At 43.7% G+C, this 19,704-nt stretch overlaps 1 pseudogene; it reads right to left on the bottom strand.

Annotated features, from left to right (window-relative positions):
- Positions 1–4,333: 4,333 nt before the first annotated feature.
- Positions 4,334–4,853, bottom strand: LOC105944525 (annotated as a pseudogene).
- Positions 4,854–19,704: the final 14,851 nt, after the last annotated feature.

The raw sequence follows: 19,704 nt of genomic DNA, 5'->3' as shown, positions 1-19,704 counted from the left end.
TGGCAGCCCATCATCTCCCATAGCTTCTGCAGAACTGGCCAAGGAGACCCACCCAGCACCACACCAGAAGGGGGCTCAGGTTCCTTGGGTTTGGGACTATGTCCTGTGGCTCACACATCAATCAACAGTGGGCAGTGTGGCCTGGGAAGGCACGTCTTCAAGGCTATGGTCCCTGTTGACGTTGGCTGGGATGGCCAAGGGAAGGAAAGGGGCCAAAGGCAGTAAAGAAAAGCAATCAGCAGCTGCCCAGGATTGAGGCTTGGGCTTATAATTTATAGCTATGGAAAACGGCGGCCATAAATGATGGCATAGATAGACTTTTGCCTTTCTGTAGATTTGAGGGGTGGAGGCTTATGGGCAACTGGAAAGAGCACCGTACTCCATCGGCTTCTTTGTCAGCCATATATGTTGGACATTTTGTCATAATAACTAGAATAGTAAGAATTATTAATAATAATGTCAGTGCTTACTCTGCTATCATTTCCTTGTGTGACAGGCTCTGTCCATTTGACCTTATGACCAGGTAGGGCTTTGTTGAGATCAGCTCTGCACCTATGTCACTTCACTATGACGATATTGCTAGACACAGAGAACCTGAAGGATTTGTTTTAACTTATGGTTTTGTTTTGGAGTGTTTCAGTCCCTCACAGCAGGGAAGGCAAGTGAGTGGCCCAGTCTATGGCAGTGGAATGGTGTAGAAGATGCAGACCAGGAAACAGAGAATAGCTTTGGAACTAGAAGCTATTCTAAATCTCCAAAAGCTAGCTCCCCAGGGCCAGCTTCTGCCAGTCCCCTCGTCCTAAAGGTTCCACAGTCTTTCAAATAGTGTCACAAATGGAGGACTGAGCATTCAAACCATGAACCTGGGGGAGGTGGTGCATTTCTGATTCCAGCCTTAACATCATGCTAGAGGAGTGTTGCGTCTGGTCATCTCCTTCATCCTTACCACACGGCACATTTGTAGACTCAAGAGAAAACTCCAAATCCCCAAGTAAGGCCTGCCCAAGTCTCCATGATTTGGCCCCAGCCTTTCTGGCTGGCATGTTGGAGGAGACATAAACTTCATTTGTATTCTAGACATTCTGGCCTTCTTGGGGCCCCAGAAAAGCCGCACTTTTCCTTCTTTAAGCCTCTCATGCCTGTGGGTCTGGCTGCAAAGTGATGGTTCACAAGGCTAGCTTATCTTCTGCTTCCAGGATTCAACCCAGAAGGCTACCTCTTCCGCAAAGCCCTTCCTGGCCACCTGAGCACTAAGGTGATCACCCTGTTCTCTTGGCTGTCTGGCTCTGTTCTACGGACCACACCTGCTGAAGTCTGAACTAAATGTGCATCTTTCTAGAGCTTCTGGCTCTGTGTCCATTCATTTTCACATTGTACAGTCTCAGACTTTTGAGAGAAGGGAAAGTCAGTGGGCTCTGAGCCGGGAGGATATGAGAAACGGCAGAAGAGCAGGTGATGGCAGGCCGGAACTCATCGAGATCCATGAGGGTTTGCAGCAAGTCCCAGCTGTTGGTTGTGCTCAGCCAAGGGGCTTGTTCACCAGATTTCCTAAGCTACACAGGTTCTAGGAGATCCTTTGGGGTTCTTGACCTTTAAAAAGGGCAAACAAAACAAAACAAAACCTGAACCAGCTCAGCTCTTTCCCCAGAGGCCCTGTCCCATAGAGCCTGGGCAGCAGCGGGCATGGGGACATTGGTCCTGCCCAGACCTCATTTTCTTGGCATGGAGTGGTAAACACTAAGAAATGAACAATGGAAGAGACAAAAGGAGAAGGAGAAAGGGAAGAAGGAAAGAAGAGAGAAAGGAATGGAGGAAGGAAGAAGAGAAAGAGAAAATTAACGAATACTCTGACTTCTTGAGTATGAGACAGGAAGACAGGAAGAAACAGAGTGGGATAATGGGATGAATAGGCAGGAAGGAGGAAGGGAGGGAGGGGAAATAAAAAGGAGAGAAAGAAAGGGATGGAGAAGAAAAGAGGGTAGAGAAGAATGCAGGAAGACAGGGAGAAAGAAGGCAGGCCACAGCACAGGTGGCTCTCAGCTCTCTAGGACTCGACTCCCGCGTTCGTTTCTGAGAAGGCCTTTGCATACACTTACACGTAATTTTCCTATGGAGCGGGGTCAGCTTAAAAGTGCAAAGTAGAATATTCCTCCTATTTTCTTTAAAAATAAAAGTGGAAAAGAGAGCAAAAAAGAAAGTGCAATTATCCTTAAGTGCATGCTAACTCTTCCATGGCCACTGCTGCTCCACTGTGAACGACTTCAGACTTCCTGTTCAGATAAGATGCAAACAGTCCATGTGGGATATAACTCCTTCTTTTTGTGATAGCCCCTTTTAAAAGAATATTTTATTTTATTTTTTATATGCAAGTTGAAAGAGAGAGCGGTGAAATGAACCCAGGGCCTCTTGCCACTGCAAATGAACTCCGGTTATATGTGCTACTTTGTGCATCTGGCTTTCCCACATAGGTACTGGGAAATCAAACCCTGGCTGTCAGTCTTTCCAAACAAGTGCCTTTAACTGCTGAGCCATCTCTATAGCCCAACAAGTATGTTTTAAATTCCTTTTCATTATAATTCAGATATATCTCCATGTAATGAACATGCACTCTACACAATCTTTTGTAAACACCACACATGGCAGAGTTCTCTTTCTAACTCAAGTTGAGACTTCTTGATGGGCTAACAATGAGTGTAGAGCATCAAGATCAATATATAACAATGAATGCAATGGAAAACAATAGTATTACATAGAATAGAAAAATATTAGACTAAACCACATTGTTGAAGAGCTAAAGCTTTATAAAGCTAGTGTAGTTAAATGTATGTACATTGAATTGTGATGTTCTGTGCATTTCTTATGTGAATTCCAATTTTTAAAAAAGTCCTTAAAACTTCTGACATTGGGGCTGGAGAGATGGCTTAGTGGTTAAGGTGTTTGCCTCTGAAGACTAAAGGACCCAGGTTTGATTCCACATGCACAAGATGGCACATGTATCTGGAATTTGTTTTGAAGTGGCTAGAGGACCTGGTGCACCCATTCTTTCTCTATCTGCCTCTCTCTCAAATAAAAAAAGAAAATAAAACTTCTGACCTTCTCTCAGTAAGATTGACCAGAATTGTAATTGACTTAATCCATCCTCTAAGCTTGGACATTATTGTTATTTGTACACTCAATTTTGCATATGGTTTCTGATTATTTCCCAAAGATTTCTAATGGACTGGGAAAGGTCATGAAGGTGTGACCACTTTCAAGGAGAGTTAATGAATACTATGACTCCTTGAGTATGAGACAGTCTATTTGTCTACACTGGAATACTGTTTCCTATTGCCATTGGGTTTGGTTACCATTTCGCACTGCCAACCTGGCCATGTTAATATAGTATCAGATTGTGGGGAAGGGTCACTAGCATGTGCTGCGGCTAGCTGCAGTGCCGGCCCCATGTGACGTGCCCTGTCCTCTCCTTTAATTGTTATGTCTGCCTTCAAACTAAGTGCTACTGTGCTTTCACTTTTGGAATTCCAGATGAGCAAGCTGAGACTCAAAAAAATCCTCTGAATTCTGTCCGTGTGGATTTGCATTCAGGCATGTGTTAGCCAGCTAGAGTAATCAATATGTAAAAAGCAAAGGTTACATTTGGCTCACAGATTCAGAGGTCTCAGCCTGTGATCACTGTCACTTCTCCTTTGGGGCCTGTGACCTGACAGTACATCATGGCGGTGGGCACAGGATGGAGCAACAAAAGTCACCCCACGCCTCCCATGGCTAGGATTGGAAAGGGAGGAAGAGAAAGAGACCAGGGTTCCCCAGAGACCTTCGAGGGCATACCACCAGTGTCCTAAGCCTGCCTAAATCCATCTTGTGAAGGTCTCACCACCGCTCAATAGCACCACCCTGGGGCTTTGATATATGGACACTTTGGGGGCTTTCAAGGCTCTAACTCCAGCCCCCTGCCTGCTCTGTCATTCTCAATGTTATCATTTATAACGCAGCAGGTAGCTAGTGAGACAGAAGGTCTTTCACAGGGTTATTGAATTGTGCTAACTAAAGACATTTCCAAATACATTTGAATGATTCTTCAAAGTCCTCACATTGACTCACCTGGGATTTGCAGTATCAAATTTGGCCCCAAGACTGAAAAAAAAAAAAAAAACCCACTACTTCTTAAAGTGGGTTATGCACTCACCAAGGAGTCTTGGGGGATATGGAAATCCACAGGATAAGCAAGCAGTACCTTCTTGAAGCCTCAATTTCTTTTTTTAAAATTTCTTTTGAGTAAGTGAGGACACCGTACTTTAATGAAGAAAAGCATTTTGACAATCTAGGTCTGATTCATTTAGGTCATCTATTAAGCCATGAACTCATAGGGAACAGGCTCCAGCAGCTCCGGCTCTTTTCCATTAGTCCTCACAAAGTGCGCCTCTCTGGGCGGGGCGGGCTGCCGCTTCAGCTGCACCCAGGTTCCCTTCTCTTTGGCCTCCTTCTTCTTCTGGTCATTTTTCCTTCACCCGTTTCAGGAAGCTGTCTCGGCTCTTAGAGTGCTTAATATGCTCAATACCCCCATTAATTCTCTTGGCAAGAATCTTGCCCTTGACTTGCTTGTTCACAACAATGCCAACAGCATGCTGAGTGACATTGTAGACTCTTCCAGTCTTCCCATGGTAACATTTATGAGGCGTTCCTTTTTGGACAGTACCCATTCCCTTGATGTCTACAATATCACCCTTCTTGTAGATTCGCATATACGTGGCCAACGGAACAACTCCATGTTTTCTGAAAGGCCTAGAGAACATGTACCGGGTGCTTCTCCTCTTTCCCTTTGTATTTGTCATCTTGGCAAATTACTGGAAGATGGTGTCTCTGCTGAAGCCTCAATTTCTGTGGAGAAAAAAAATTGACAGGAAATGTTATTTTCATGTTTAAACAACCACTGATGTAGTACAGAGTACAAAGTGCTTGAAGCACAAACAGAACAGTACAAGTAGACGACTGTATTGCTGCAGGCGGTTGTGTTGGTCAGTAATAGCCATGCTATGTTGTGGTAACAAACAATCCCTACATCACAGTGGTTTCGAACTTTTGTCCTTGACACGTGTCTGCTGCCTGTCATCTGGGGATCTTTCCATTTCATGTTCACTGCAGGACCCTGTGAGCAGAGCACCCCGACTTGAATTTTAGCGTGTCAGTGTTGGAAAAGGAAAGTGAGTTCCAGAGGCTGTCAAACCAGCTTAGCCCACATGTGATTTCCACGTACAACCCTTGGGTTAAGACAAATCATGTTGTCCCAACCAACCACAAAGGAGCAGGAAGTATAATCATACCTACCACATGTTGGATAAAGTAGGATTGAAATGCAGTCTAAATGTTTTCAATTGAAAAAGACAGAGACATTTTGTGGGTAGCACTGGTTACTACCAGAGATGGTCTGGCTCAGCTACTCCTGTCTTCCCATGAGGAAGTTACTCAATAACACATGGGAGGACAATATCAGAACTTTTTAATACATTAGCTTTTTTTTTTTTTTAATTTTATGTTTGAGAGAGAAAGAGAGAGACACACACAGAGAAAGCAAGAGAGAGGATAGGCATGACAGGGCCTCAGCCACTGCAATTGAACAACAGATGCTTGCGCCACCTAGTGGGCATGTGCAGCCTTGTGTTTGCCTCACCTTTGTGCATCTTGCTAATGTGGGATCTGGAGTGTAGAACTTGGGTCCTTAGGCTTCAAAGGCAAGTGTCTTAAAGGCTAATCCAACTCTCCTGCCCTGTATGTTATCTTTTGACATTAAAAAATTATTTCTTGGGCTGTGGAGATGGCTTGGTGGTTGAGATACTTGCCTGCAGAGCCAAAGGACCCAGGTTTGATACCCCAGGACCCATATAAGACAGATGCACAAGGTGGCACATGCTTCTGGTGTTCATTTGCAGTGGCTGAAGGCCCTTGCATGCCCATTCTTGATCTCTCTCTCTCCCCCTCTTTCCTCAAATAAATAAATAAAAATTAAAAAATTAAACATATTATTTCTGACTGTAATGGAACTGTAGAGGCAGGATCTGGTGCAATGTTTCATAATGACAAGGCAGTACAGTCCTTCTATTTTCCTGGTCTTCCCTCATGGTACTATAGGGCTACTCAAGACCCAGCTTTATGTTTTCACTCTAGCCATCAGGAATGAATACATATTTAAAAAAGCATTTTTCACAGCTTGAGATGTAGTTCACATATCATGTACTTTACCTATTTAAATTACATAATTCAGTGGTTTGCAATGTATCACAGGCATACACAACTGTTACTATAGCCAATTTTAGAGTATTTGTCACTACAGATTATATTCCTACCCCATCCTTTAGCGATCATTTCCCTACTCCCCAGCTGCCTTCCATCCCTAGGTGACCACTAAAATAATTCCTATTTCTATTAACATACCTATTTTGGACATTTCATATAAGTGGGAATATATAATATATGGTCTTTTATGACTGGTTATTTTACTTTACACCAAGTTTTCCAGATTATTGTGGGTTGAAGCATGTATCATCTCTTCGTTTCTTTTCATCAAAGAATAATATTCTGTTGCATGGACAGACCATGTTTTATTGATCTGTTTCTCAGTTGGTGGCATTGTGCCTGCTCCCATGTTTTAGTGCTTGTGGATAATGCCTCCATAGACATTCATGCACAACTTCCTCTGTGATATACCTCGTCACTTGGGTCTATCACTACAAGTGGATTGGCTCTGCCATCTGGTGAGTCCGCAGCCAATCATTTGGAAGGAGCAGATGATTTTGCATAACAGCCTCACCCTTTTCAACTTCCATCAGTACTGGGCGAGGGTGCAGTTCCCCACCTTCTCCTTAGCACATGTCTGGGTGACTGATTGGCTGTAGCCCTCCCACTAGGCATGATGAACAGTCTCACTGTGGTTTTTCTTCTTGATTTGTTTTTGCATGCACACGCGCACACACACATTTGTATATGTAGTATGTGCAGTGTGATGTGGTACATGTTGAGGGATGTGCCCTGTGCACGTAGTTACGGAGGCCAGAGTAGAATATTGAGTGATCTCTTCTACCACTCATCCATGGGTTTCCTTGGCAAAGTCTCTCACTTGAACCTCGAAATGATGGTTTTGGTCAAGTACACTGACCAGTGAGCCCCAGCAATTCTTCTGCCTCTACTCCCCACAAAACTGGGGTAATAGGCATGGCTGGGAAATCAAACTCAGGGTGAATCAGGCCATTTCAAGCACTCAGGCTTGCACAGCTAGTGCTGTAACTTATTGAACCAACTGCTCAGCCCCTCAGGTGGCTTTGATGTGACTTTCCTTGGTGGCCATTCACCCATCTTCTTTGGAGATACATGTGTTCATCTCCTTTTCAATCAAGTTGTTTTTTTCAAAGGCTACTTATATATTCCAGAATACATGAGATTTATTATGTATATGATTTCCAAAAGCTTTATCTGTGGGTCACTCTTTCGTTTTCTTGATAATGTCTCTGCAGCATGCGTTTTAACTTTGATGAAATCCAGTTTTATCTATCTATCTATCATCTATCTGCCATCTATCTATTTTCTTCCTGTCCTCTTCTTCATCTTCCCTTTTCCTTCTTCCTCTTCTCCTTCTCTTCTTTCTCTTCTTCTTATTCAAGCTTTTGATGTCTTATCTAAGAATCCCTTTTCAAGATCAAGATCAATTAAGTTCAAGAATACTACAACTTTACATATACATTTAGGCCTTTGATTTACCTCTAGCTAACTTTTCCATATAGTGTGAAGTGAGTGTCAAACTACTTCATTTTATTGCTCATGTGGTTATCCAATGGTACAACTTTTTGATAAAACTATTCTTTCCTTATTGATATTTCAGTTTCAATGAAATTGAAAATCAATGTCATTTATAAAAACATCAAAGAGAATAATTTACTTAGGAATTAATTTAATAAAATTGAAAACTATAAAACATTGTTAAATGAAATAAAATAGCATCTAAATTCAAAATAAATACTGCATGATCATGCATTGGCTATTACATGATCATGTTGAAAAGTGTCTACTTTCCAAACTAATGTACAGATCCACTGTATGACTATCAGAATCCCAGCTTACTTTTCTGCGGAAACTGATGGACTTGTTTTAAGTTTGTAAAGAATTTGGAGGGGTTACAAGCATCCACAATAATCTTGGAAAACGGACGAGGAAAGTTGGAAGACTTATGTTGCTAGGGCTCAAAACTTACTACATGGCAACTCTAATCAAGGCTGTGTGACACCAGTCCAAGGAGAGACATCTAGACTAACGGAGTAAAACTGAGAGCTCCAAACTAAATTTTATTTGAGGTAGCCAAGGCTGACCTCGAATCAGTCTGTAGCTCAGGCTGGCCTCCAGCTCAGGGAGATCCTCCTTCCTCAGCTGCCAAGTACTAAGATTAATGTGGTGGCAATGAGTTACCACACCTGACTCTAAATCTATTCTGTTTTTGAAATATGTAATTAATTTACTTATTTGAGAGAGAGAGTATGTGTGTGTGTGTGTGTGAGAGAGAGAGAGGTAAGTAGAGAGAGAGAATGGGTATGCCAAGTCCTCCACCTACTACAAGCGAATCCCAGAAGCATGTGCCAACTTGTGCATCTGGCTTTACATGGGCACTGGGGAATCAAACATAGATCCCTAGGCTTTGCAGGCAAGTGCCTTAACTGCTGAGCCATGTCTCCAACCCCTCTAAATCTGTTTTTAATTGAAAATTCAGGAAATAATTTGTATTAGCCAGCTTCACACCATTACCACCATGTACCCTAGGCAAGTAACTGTGGGAGGACTTGGAGACTTGGGGCACAGGGTACAGAAGTGACCAGCAGAGTGCATGTATGAATGAGTGATTGCATCTCAAGCTATGATCGGTGAGAGAGGAAATGGTTGGGCCAGTTTTGCTTGTTTGTTTGTTGTTTTTTTTTTTTAAACTACAGTCCTCTTGAGAACTCAAAGGGTCCTGGGAGAACCCTAAGGACACTCAAATTGAAACAGATAAAATGACCCAACTCTCCTAGGGGGTAGCTGGCTATGAGTAGAGCACTTTAGATCCTGCTAAAGCACTGCTCGTGTCGATGGTAATCCTATATTGTATGTAGCACCCTTTTTCAGTTATTATTTTTTCCTTTGAATATCTGAGATGTTAGGGGTCAGGGTAGTGGACAGCAGTTAGACTTTATACTGGTGTCCAGCTGCCTCAAGTGGAGGATGGCCAGCCAAGAAGCCTTCCTTTGGCATCCTGCCAGTCTGCCCTTAAGGCAGCCTAGGTGCTTTGATCTGTCCATAGATGCCTTCAGGAAGTTGCACAACAACCACAGATACTTTCAGCTAAAGCACGACTCAGCTCCAGCCATCCATGATCTCTTCCAACAGCTTGCACTGGACGATTTTGCCAGCACAAGCCTTGGTAAACTCTTGCAAGTGTTGTCACCCAAGCCAGAGAGCAACACCTGCCCTAGTGGTCCAGCAGAAGGCTGTGATGGGTGCAAACACTCTTGCCACACCCCCCACTGCTGGCTTTTTCTGTCAGCTGGAAGATACTTGCTGTTCTATTGCCTGGTGTTGCAACATTAAGCCTATTAAAAGGCTTCTCCATGGGGTCTTTCCATGTAGCTCATGGTCCTTGGCAGGTGACGCAAAGAGGTGGCAGAAATGAACTGCAGAGCATTAATAGTAGCATTAATAGGTGACAGCTGAGGCAATGCCAGTAGCATCCAAACATACCATTTTTCATCTACAACCTTCCTCTTCTCATCCACATAGGCTCCTGGCCATCTCATAATGCAAAAAATGCATTCAGCCCAATTTCAAAAGTCCCCATAGTCTTTACTAATCCCAACACTGTTCAAAAGTCCAAAGTCTTTTCTGAAACCCAAAACAATCACTTAACTGGGAGACCCTATCAATGTACAAGGCACAGAATTAGAACTTGCATTCCAAAAGGGAGGATGGGGGCTGGTTGATGTCTCTCATGGTAGGTCTAGATCAGAGCAGGGAGCTGCAGCTGTGACACGGCCTGAATGCTGCCCTATTTTAAGATTTTTCTCCACCCAACAAACCAGTCCATTACTTTTAAATTCAGCTTCATTCAAGTTCTCAGGGAACAGGCAAAAACCCAGCCAAATTCTTTGTCAGAAAATCATAGAAACTGCCTGTAGCTCTGTTTTCACTTGAATCTGGGTTTCCCCTCTGAAACCTTATGAGCTTGGCCCTTACTGCTTGCAATTCTCCCAGCATCCTGGCCTTCCAAACTCCCACTAGACTGGCATTCTAAGTTCTATTACAACATTCTAGCCCAAATGATTTTCTAGCCCAAAATTCCAAACTCTTCCACGTTTTTCCTATAAACTAGTTCAGAAACCTACGAGCTACATGGTCAGGTTTACTATAGCAATAACCCTACTTCTTGGCACCTAATTTCTGTATCAATTCCTCACTGATTTGCCCAAATATTTGGCAAAAGGCATCTTAAAGGGAGGTGCATTTTGGCTTAGAGTTTGGGGGAAGGTGTGGCAGCAGAAACAGGAGGTGGCTGGTCACATCGTACCCTTAGTCAGTCAGGAAGAAGAACTCTAGGGATGCTGGTGTTTGGCTCACACTCTCTGTTGTATTCAGTCCAGGACTCCAGCTGAGGGAGTGGCTTTGCCCATAGTTAGGGTGAGTCTTCCCACCTCAATCAACCTAATACGGAAACTTCTTTACAGACATGCCTAGAGTTTTGCTTCCTTGGTGATTCTAGATTCTGCCAAGTGGGCAATTACAAAGCGCTGACAACCCTTTAATGTCCAGATTGGTCGGATGGTCCTTCACTCATCCCAATGTCATAAAGGTAACATGGTCCATAACTGTTGAGGGGAGGAGTGTGTGGTCTCTCTTACCCAGTACCTTTGTTTGGTTTCTTATTTCAGCACATTTGGAGGAGTTCTGTTTTCTAAGTGCCAGGTTAATTGGACTTTCAGATTAGCTGATCTTATATTAATTAAACCAGCCTTTGCCAAAAGGACAAGTGGCTAAGGACAATTTCCCTAAAGAAACCACAATTAAAGGTCATAATGACAATGCCAGCAGAAGTGAGAACATGCCAGGATGTCATGTCTTCTGTGAATGTGGGCTTTAACTAGCCACGTTAGGAGTACAGTAGTAGTTATCTCAGAGTGACCCACTGAAGTGATCCAAAAGCCAATTTGAAATGTGGATGCCTATGCCACTTGTTGATATGGACCTCTCTCTAAGGGCAGATAGGCCTACAGGGTTAACTACCACTTGTAAGAAACACCACAGTTAGAACACTGCTCAGTTCATCTTCATGACATCATCTAGATGAAAATGGTTTTTGAACACACACAGTGTATAGTGTGCATGTATGTATTCATTGACTCCACAAAGCATCTGTGAAGAGATCCTGGGGATATAGTTATTGTCTTATTCCATGCAGGCTGCTATAGCACGTCACCTTAACGTGGGTAATATCTAAACAACAGGCATCTGTTATATCTGGGAACTGGAATGTGCAAGATCAATGGTCAGCAGATTTGATCCTTCCATGTGTCCTCATAGGGTAGAAGATACAAAGGAGTCCCTTGAACTTCTTTGTAAGGGCACGAAGACTGTTCCTAATTACACACCTCTTAATAAGGATCCAACATAGAAAATTGACAGAGGGCACAACATTTGGATCACAACAGTAATATAACCTGGTTGCCTTTGTGGAGCTGTCATTCTCACAGATAGAGGCTGTCAGTGCATAAAGAAACGCATGCAGACTACAGTGTGCACCATGGATTTTCCTGTACCTATGTATGGGAGAGTAGGTGTCTGTGTATAATCAGGCATTTTTTTCCCCTTTGTGGAGGCCTATGGACAACTGAAAAAAAAATGGTGATGATAAGCCTACACATGAAAACAATGTCATGAGTGCCTTTATTTATTTTATTTATTTATTTATTTTTTTTGAGGTAGGGTCTCACTCTGGCCCAAGCTGACCTGAAATTAACTATGCAGTCTCAGGGTGGCCTTGAATTGACATCAATCTTCCTGCCTCTGCCTTCCGAGTGCTGTGATTAAAGGCGTGCACCACCTCGCTCCAGCATGAGGGACATTTTAAAGGACGGACCTGAGAGATGTTAATATTAAGCCCAGCCTCAGCCTAACAATGGCTGCACTCACCTCACTCACTTGAACCTGGTGCTCTCTGATGCTCATCCTTCTTCCTCTATCCTGTCTAGAGGAAAATCCCATCCCATGAACTGGTGTTTGGGTGGTGTGGTTGTAGTAGTTATCTGTGGCTAACAAATGACTACACACTTAGCTTCAAACACCACACATTTATTCTCTCACAGACTCTGTGGCCAGAAATCTGAGCCTAGCTCAGTTTGATATGTTGTTTGAAGATCTCTTGTGAGATAAAATTGGCCAGGCTGGGGTCATTTCCAAATACTTGACTAGGGAAGGAGTCACATCTAAGCTCTTGTGATGATGGGCAGAATTCAGTTCTCATCCTGGTCTGCTTTCTGTGGCTATGTGTGGACACCCAAGACCAGGAAATTGATAAACAAAGTAGAGTTATCTTGTTCATGATTCTGGAGACTGTATAGACTAAAATGCAATGGTATTGGCACCTGGGGGGCTCCTGGTGAGGGCCTGCTGCAGTACTTCATTGGGAGACAGAGCTGAGTCTCTCCAATTCTTCTTAGAAGGCCACTGAGGCCATCATGAGGCATCCTCATGTAATCCTAATTATTTTTCCTACTTCCTTAATGCCATTAGCATGAGTTTGGATGCTAGTTTTCCAGCAGGTAACTTTGGGGTACACATTGAAACTGTAGCACATGGTTGATCTGGAGATTTGTTTCCAGTGCCTCTGTCCCTCTCCTCTGCCTCTTCTTCTTCCCCTCTGCCTCTTCCTTCTAATTCTCCTTGACCATAGGACTCTCCTCAAAGTGTGAGCAAGCTGAGAAGGTCAACAGGAGTTGCCTAGCAAGTCTGAAGTGATGGTCATCCATGCAATCAAATTATAGAAAGGATATGTCATTCCCTTGCCATATTTATTTGGCTGGAGACAGGGCTAAACTCCTCCCACACTCTGGGGTAGAAGCAGGACCACACCAAGATATGAATATCTGGAGGTAAACCGAAAGTTGCAGATATTACACTGGAAGTTGGCTGAGAGGCTGCCTGTCATAGTATCTTTGGCTGGTAGACCAGCTCTCTTCCTGGCTTAGAGGTCCCTGGAGTACCAGTATAGTAAGAACAAGCTCTGGAGCAGTTCAGAAGGCAGGAGATGAGCCCAGCATCCCTTCCACACCTTTTCCTGTTTGCCCCATGCCCTCTTGCAATTACCTGCACTGGGCCTGCAGATTGGGACAAAAATCACACACATTTCATCTATCAAAACTTAACCTGGCCTTCAAAGTCAGGACCCAAGGACCCCACCTCTAGGAATGTCCCTAGATTCCCGTTGAAATCAAGGAACCTCCTTTGTGTATCTCCTCTCCATATGCTAACCATACCTCTCTTGAAGCACTTACTTTATTCTGCTTCCTTTTGTAGCTATTTGTGCATGCATCTGTAACACCAGTGTAAATGATAGGCAGGGTCTGGCAGCACAGATCAGTCATCCCAGCTACTCAGAAGACTGGTACAGGGCTGGAGAGATGGCTTAGCAGTTAAGGCATTTGCTTGCAAAGCCTAAGGGTCCAGGTTCCATTCTCCAGTACCCATGTAAGCCAGATGCATAAGGTAGTGCATGGGTCTAGAGTTCATTTGCAGTGGGTACAGGTCTTGGCCTGCCCATTCATTCTGTCTTGCTCTCTCTCTCTCTCAAATAAAAAAGATAATATTATTTTAAAAAAAAAAGACTAAAGAGTTCTTGATTACTTACCAGAACTAGATGGTAAAACTACATACTTTGTGGCTGGATAGATCCCTTAGTGGTTAAGGTGCTTGCCTGCAAAGCCTAAGGATCCATGTTCTACTCTCCAGATCCCATGTTAGCCAGATGCATAAAGGTGAGGCAAGTGCAATGTTACACATGCCCATTAGGTGGCGTCAGTGTCTGCACTTCGACTACAGTGGCTGAGGCCCTGGAGCTCCAATTCTCTTTCTCTCTGTCTCTCTATCTCTCTATCTCTATCTCTTTCTCTATCTCTATCTCTATCTCTATCTCTATCTCTATCTCTATCTCTATCTCTATCTCTATCTCTATCTCTATCTCTACCTCTGTCTCTAGAAAAAAAAAGGCCAGTCTGTTGGGCTTGCCTCAAAAGAAAAAAAAAAGCATACTTTTGTTGCAAGACAATGAGAAATAAGCTGGAACTGAGCTGTTAGTCTTCTTCCTGCTGGCTAGCTGTCATAGAGCTAGAAAATGCTATGCAGCCTACTGGGGGAGAAAACTCATCAATAGCCTTAGTCAGAAGTAGACCCTGCAAACTACACAACTGACTAGTCAGGCAAGATGTCCCCATTAGTGAAATAGTGGCATGACTGTCTTATGGGTAACTGCTCTCTGAGTGGATTTGAGGCCCATTGGATGGGAAGGAATTCATGCCTGATACTGAAAACCTAGTCAAAAGCCTATGTCTGGGAAGGTCATAAGCCCTACAAAGAAGTTACTACTACTGCTTAGCTACATGGATATGCTGTGCACATTGTAGTGCCCTCTAAATATTTATGTTTACCCCATAGATTAGTGATGTTCTCACTTTTATTCAGAGAAGTTTCTTTTGACAGTTAGTGATGACTTCTGGGGAGACACAGGACTCAACAAAGTGCTGAGAATAAGTGACTGTTGAGGGCTCAGTGCTAAATGAGACATCTCTATCATGCCTTCCACCACTGCAAAACATTGCAGGTGAAAGGGCAGAAATATTTCTGTATATATATATCTGTCATGACCTGCATAAGACCTGCATGATATTGGGCCTATCAACACTGCATCATGGAAGAGGACAAAAAGAAAGACATCAAAATAAGAGGGACTAGTTGGAAAGAAGGGGCTCAGTGGAAGGGGGTCAAGGGAGGGGAGACAAAAGAAAATAATGGGAGGGGATTATGTTCAACATACATTATGGACATGGATGAAAATTGTCCATAAAAATGTTTTTATTTTAAAGTTCAAGACCTACCTGGATTATAGGGAATTCCAGGCCAGCCTAGGTAACCTAGTGAAACCTGCTATCTCAAAATTAAAGTAAAATGAGAGTGGAGATTGATCTCTGTGTTAGAGTGCTTTCTAGGCATGTGTGAGGCTCTGAAGGTTTAACCCCCAGCACCACCAAAAAATAAAAATATAAGAATTTAAGTGACAGTAGACCATTTTAAGTGAAACAAGATACTTTGTTGGCTCATAAAAGAAGAAAGACCTGGGGTAAACTGAGTTAGACCCACATGGATTCAGAGGTGCAGGGGCCACCATCCAGCTAGACTGTCCTCTCGAGTGAGACAGTCATAGGGTCATCTAGTGCAGCGACATGTTTTGGGTGCCTCCAGAGCCCAGCCACCCAATTCTAGCTGCAGGGGCCAGGGCCTCTGTCTCCATCAAAGGCCCCGAGTGACTGAGTATGGCTCCCACTGGGGCTCGTATCCATCCTTGAACCAGTTACAGTGATCAGGTGACATGGAGTAGGTCCCAGAGGAAATCCAGGATGCTATTATCAGAGACAGCAACAATAGATGCCTAACTGTGTGGAAGCCAACATGGCAATCAGGTCCAGGTCCCAGGATCTCTTCCCTTCTGAGCATCCCCAGCCCAGGTCTAACACACAGCAGGCTCTCCAACCAATCCTGGGAACGAATGTGCCTGGGACGACTGAAGCAAGTCCCACAGGAGTCTGCAGATGAGGGGTGCGTGTGTGCACACGTGTGTATTTTTCTTTATCCATGTCTGCCTTTTTAGTATGAAAACAGCCTTAGAAGATGCAAACTAGTCAGTGAGGCTATGTTCTAATAAAACTTTATCCCCACTGACACTTGACTTTCCTGTGCTTCCCTCAAGTGATAAAAAGCAATAGGCTCTGGGACAGGAGCAAAGCCCTGTGGCTAACTCCCCTGGAGCCAGAGTTTGCTGGCTTGGGGTTGCAAGGAAGAACCAGATCAACAGACTGAAAAACAGGCCACCTTGGGGGCTACAATTCTCCTTTGGTTTCACACCCTGCCGAGCTGACTTTGTGACTGAGTGAGGGCCCATTGTTGTGCCATAAACACAAGAAAAGGTAACATTTAATTTAGGTTGTGCATCTGGAGCCTGTGAGGAGCCTTCATCAGGCCCTATTTACATGTCTGTGTTCCACACCAGCGCCTCTAAAATTGTTAAACTGCGTCGTCGTCTTTGCAGCTTTATTAAACCTCCTCCTTTCCAGCCACGCTTGACAAACTGACGCTAGCTTTTCCTCCAAGAGAGCCTGTGGATTTACAGAGGGATCTCACCACCTCTGCAGCTCCAGGGAAGCCAAGATCGTTCCAGCCCCCAGACCTCTGTGGCAGCGCCCAGCGCCCAACAATTGTACTTCTAATCAACTGCTTCTAAGCAGGTGAACATTTATCTCAGTCAGTTACCCCTTATAATTACTGTATTGAACCTAGTTGTCTATAAAATGAATGGTTTGTTCAGACACTTTACCCAAAGAGTTCATTAGGGGTTAAACAAAATGCAATCCCATTTGCAAAGAGTATAATAAATTGTTTCATCTGTGAATTTAGCTGTTCTCCCTAATGCAGACATGGGTGTTACAGTGGCTTTCCCTTGATAGGGTTATGGGTTAATGAAATGCCTTTTCTGTTGCTTATTTTCCTCTCTTCTGTGCTGAGTGATAAGTGGCTAACCAACGAAGCTTGTAATTACAATCTTACAGAAACCGGGCCGATCTGTATATAAATCTCACCATCCAATTACAAGATGTAATAATTTTGCAGTCAAGCTGGTAATGAGGTCTAATACTCGCGCATGCGATAATCCCCTCTGGATGCTGGCTTGATCAGATGTTGGCTTTGTAATTAGACGGGCAGAAAATCATTATTTCATGTTCAGGAAAAAATTAGGTTGGTGGGAAGTTAATTTTCTCACCGCTCTCTGAAGCGTAGACAAGAATTTAATGATTTAATCATGATTGTTAGCTCTTTTGCAATCAATTTGTAATGATTGTGTAGCAACTCTCTTCAAGGGAAGCTGCTTCGAAGAGGCGTTTGCATGCTGCCGGCCAGGGGGGCTGGCCTTTGAGGGGCACGTGACTGAGAGCCCATTAAAACCCTCTTCATGGGGACTTGAGAGCAGCCGCCTTCCTGGCCTGCAGAGATTCAGGTGCCAGTGCCGGCTCAGGGAATGAGAGAAGTGGTTCTTAGACGCCCACGCCACAGGAATGACTTTATTGGTGTCTTCAGTGTGAATCTCAAACACAGTTTATAGACATAAGTGTGTAAGAAACATTAGATTCTCTCTGTTCTGTTAATTTATTTCATTCTGACTTGGAGATACATGTTGTATGGCTGGGAAGGTATTCAGTACCCAGAGTTTTCTACCTCCTGACAGGGGTGACACTGAGGACCCTGAATGAGTTCCAGGGCCCCTCTTGCCTACGCCTGCGAGATCCTTTCTGGAGGTCAAGTGTTGCAGGAATGGGGACCAGCCTTTCAGCCAGGATCTGCTCAGCCTCCACACATCAGTGGGGACATTGACAGATTACAGCTTCCATGGATTCCTTCCTTGGCATCCTTGGCCACTTGCTCAAGACAGAGGACTCTGAGCAGCCCCCAGCCTACCTGAAAACTCTCAACCCCAGCCATCCAGTGACTGCAAGAGAGCCTGTCATTTTCAGGCAGCATTGGTTTGCAGCCCTCTTAATGCTCCGGAGGCTAAGCATTAGAAAACCCGCCTACACGCTCAAAGAGAAAGATAGAGGCGAACACACTCTAATTAATATTTCAATATATTATCCTGTATTGACTAGGACTTCCTCCTGCGTGTTCGCTCAATGGTTGAATTTCCGAGTGGCCCAAACACCATTGTGATGGTGCCCACCTGATACTGAACGGTGCGGTTGCTTGGAGGTGCTTGGTTGCTTATGTAAGTCAATTCTGAAAGACTTTAAAAAGAAATTAAGTGTGATGTTTAAATCTGAGGGGAGGACATCCCGTCTGTGTTGGCTAGTTGCGTGAGATGAAAGAAATGACAAATAGGGTTACTACACCTTATTGAGTTTAATTGGCTCTGCCAATGGCAAAACACTTCATTATTTTTTTGTACTGAGGAAGTGAAAAGTCATAGCTAAGTAATGTATAGACACTATATCTTTAATCAGTTAGCAGGTTTTTTCATGCTTAATGAGAATGTTCTTTCATACTTACATAAGCAGAGATTTTTTGAAAAAAAATATTATTTACTTATTTGCATGCAGGTGTGTGTAGGGGCTGGGTGTGCCAGGGCATCTTGTCACTGCAAAAGAATACCAAATGCATGCACCACTTTTTGTGTCTGGCTTTACATGGATGGCCACAGAATTGAACCCAGGCCAGCAGACATTGCAAACAAGCACCTTTAACCACTGAGCTATCTCCCAAGGTCCTTAATCATAGATTTTAATCATATATCACTCCTTTGCACACATAAAATGGAAATTATGAGTAAAACAAGCTGACAAAAGTATTCTTGAGCCTTCTTCCTGTTCAGGAACTAACTTTTGGGACCTTGAGTCTGTGACTTCCTAAAAGAACTCTGCACTTTGAGCCCCAGGATAGTCTTCTAAGCAATGCCACCTTCTGCAAACACTGATACCCACATACCAACGATGCCCCACTTGTCCCTGGCCAGCATGGATACAGTTTCAACTATGTCAACCCTTTCTTTCAGCAGGGCATGGTGGTGCACACCCTTATAACCAGCACTTTGGAGGCAGAGGTAGGAGGATCACCGTGACTTCAAGACCACCCTGAGACTACATAGTGAATCCTAGGACAGTCTGGGCTAGAGCGAGACTGTATCTCAACCCCCCACCCATCGAAGAGAAAAAGACTTTTTACAAACTTCTCATCTCAAAAGTAATGGAAATGTATGAAAAAGTATCTGACCTTAGACACAAGAACAGCTTTTCTTTTTTTTTAAAATTTTTTTATTTTTTTAAATTTTTATTAACATTTTCCATGATTATAAAATATATCCCATGGTAATTCCCTCCCTCCCCACCCCCCACCCACACTTTCCCATTTGAAATTCCATTCTCCATCATATTACCTCCCCATTACAATCATTGTAATTACATATATTAAGAACAGCTTTTCAGCAACAGTAGGTGGGATGAAGTCAGAGAGACATTAATGCAGTCAGGACAAGGGAGAAAGAAAACCTCAGGCTGACAACTGCTGTGAATTCTCAGCAGAGAGGGAAGCCAGGTCAACTGCACAGCTGGCTATGAAGGGCCCAGCCCTGAGTTCCAGAAGCTCAGAGTCACTCTGGGATGGCGAGGTTGGCTAGAACCTTGAAGACTGGCTAGGTTAGAAACACTATAAACACAGGGGGAAGGAATAAGAGAACTGAGGCATATGGGAGATAGAGTTGAGGGCTAGCCTTGACAATGATAGCGAAAGCCAGTGGACACCATCATAGTGGTTGCCTGGACATTCCATTCCGAGCAATGGCTTTCCTCAAGACATCAAGCTCAATCCCATTCCTGCTCTCTACCCACAGTG

This window comes from Jaculus jaculus, chromosome 1 (genome assembly GCF_020740685.1).
Source record: "Jaculus jaculus isolate mJacJac1 chromosome 1, mJacJac1.mat.Y.cur, whole genome shotgun sequence".
NCBI classification, from domain to species: domain Eukaryota; kingdom Metazoa; phylum Chordata; class Mammalia; order Rodentia; family Dipodidae; genus Jaculus; species Jaculus jaculus.
This window is presented reverse-complemented; position numbering and strand designations above follow the sequence as displayed.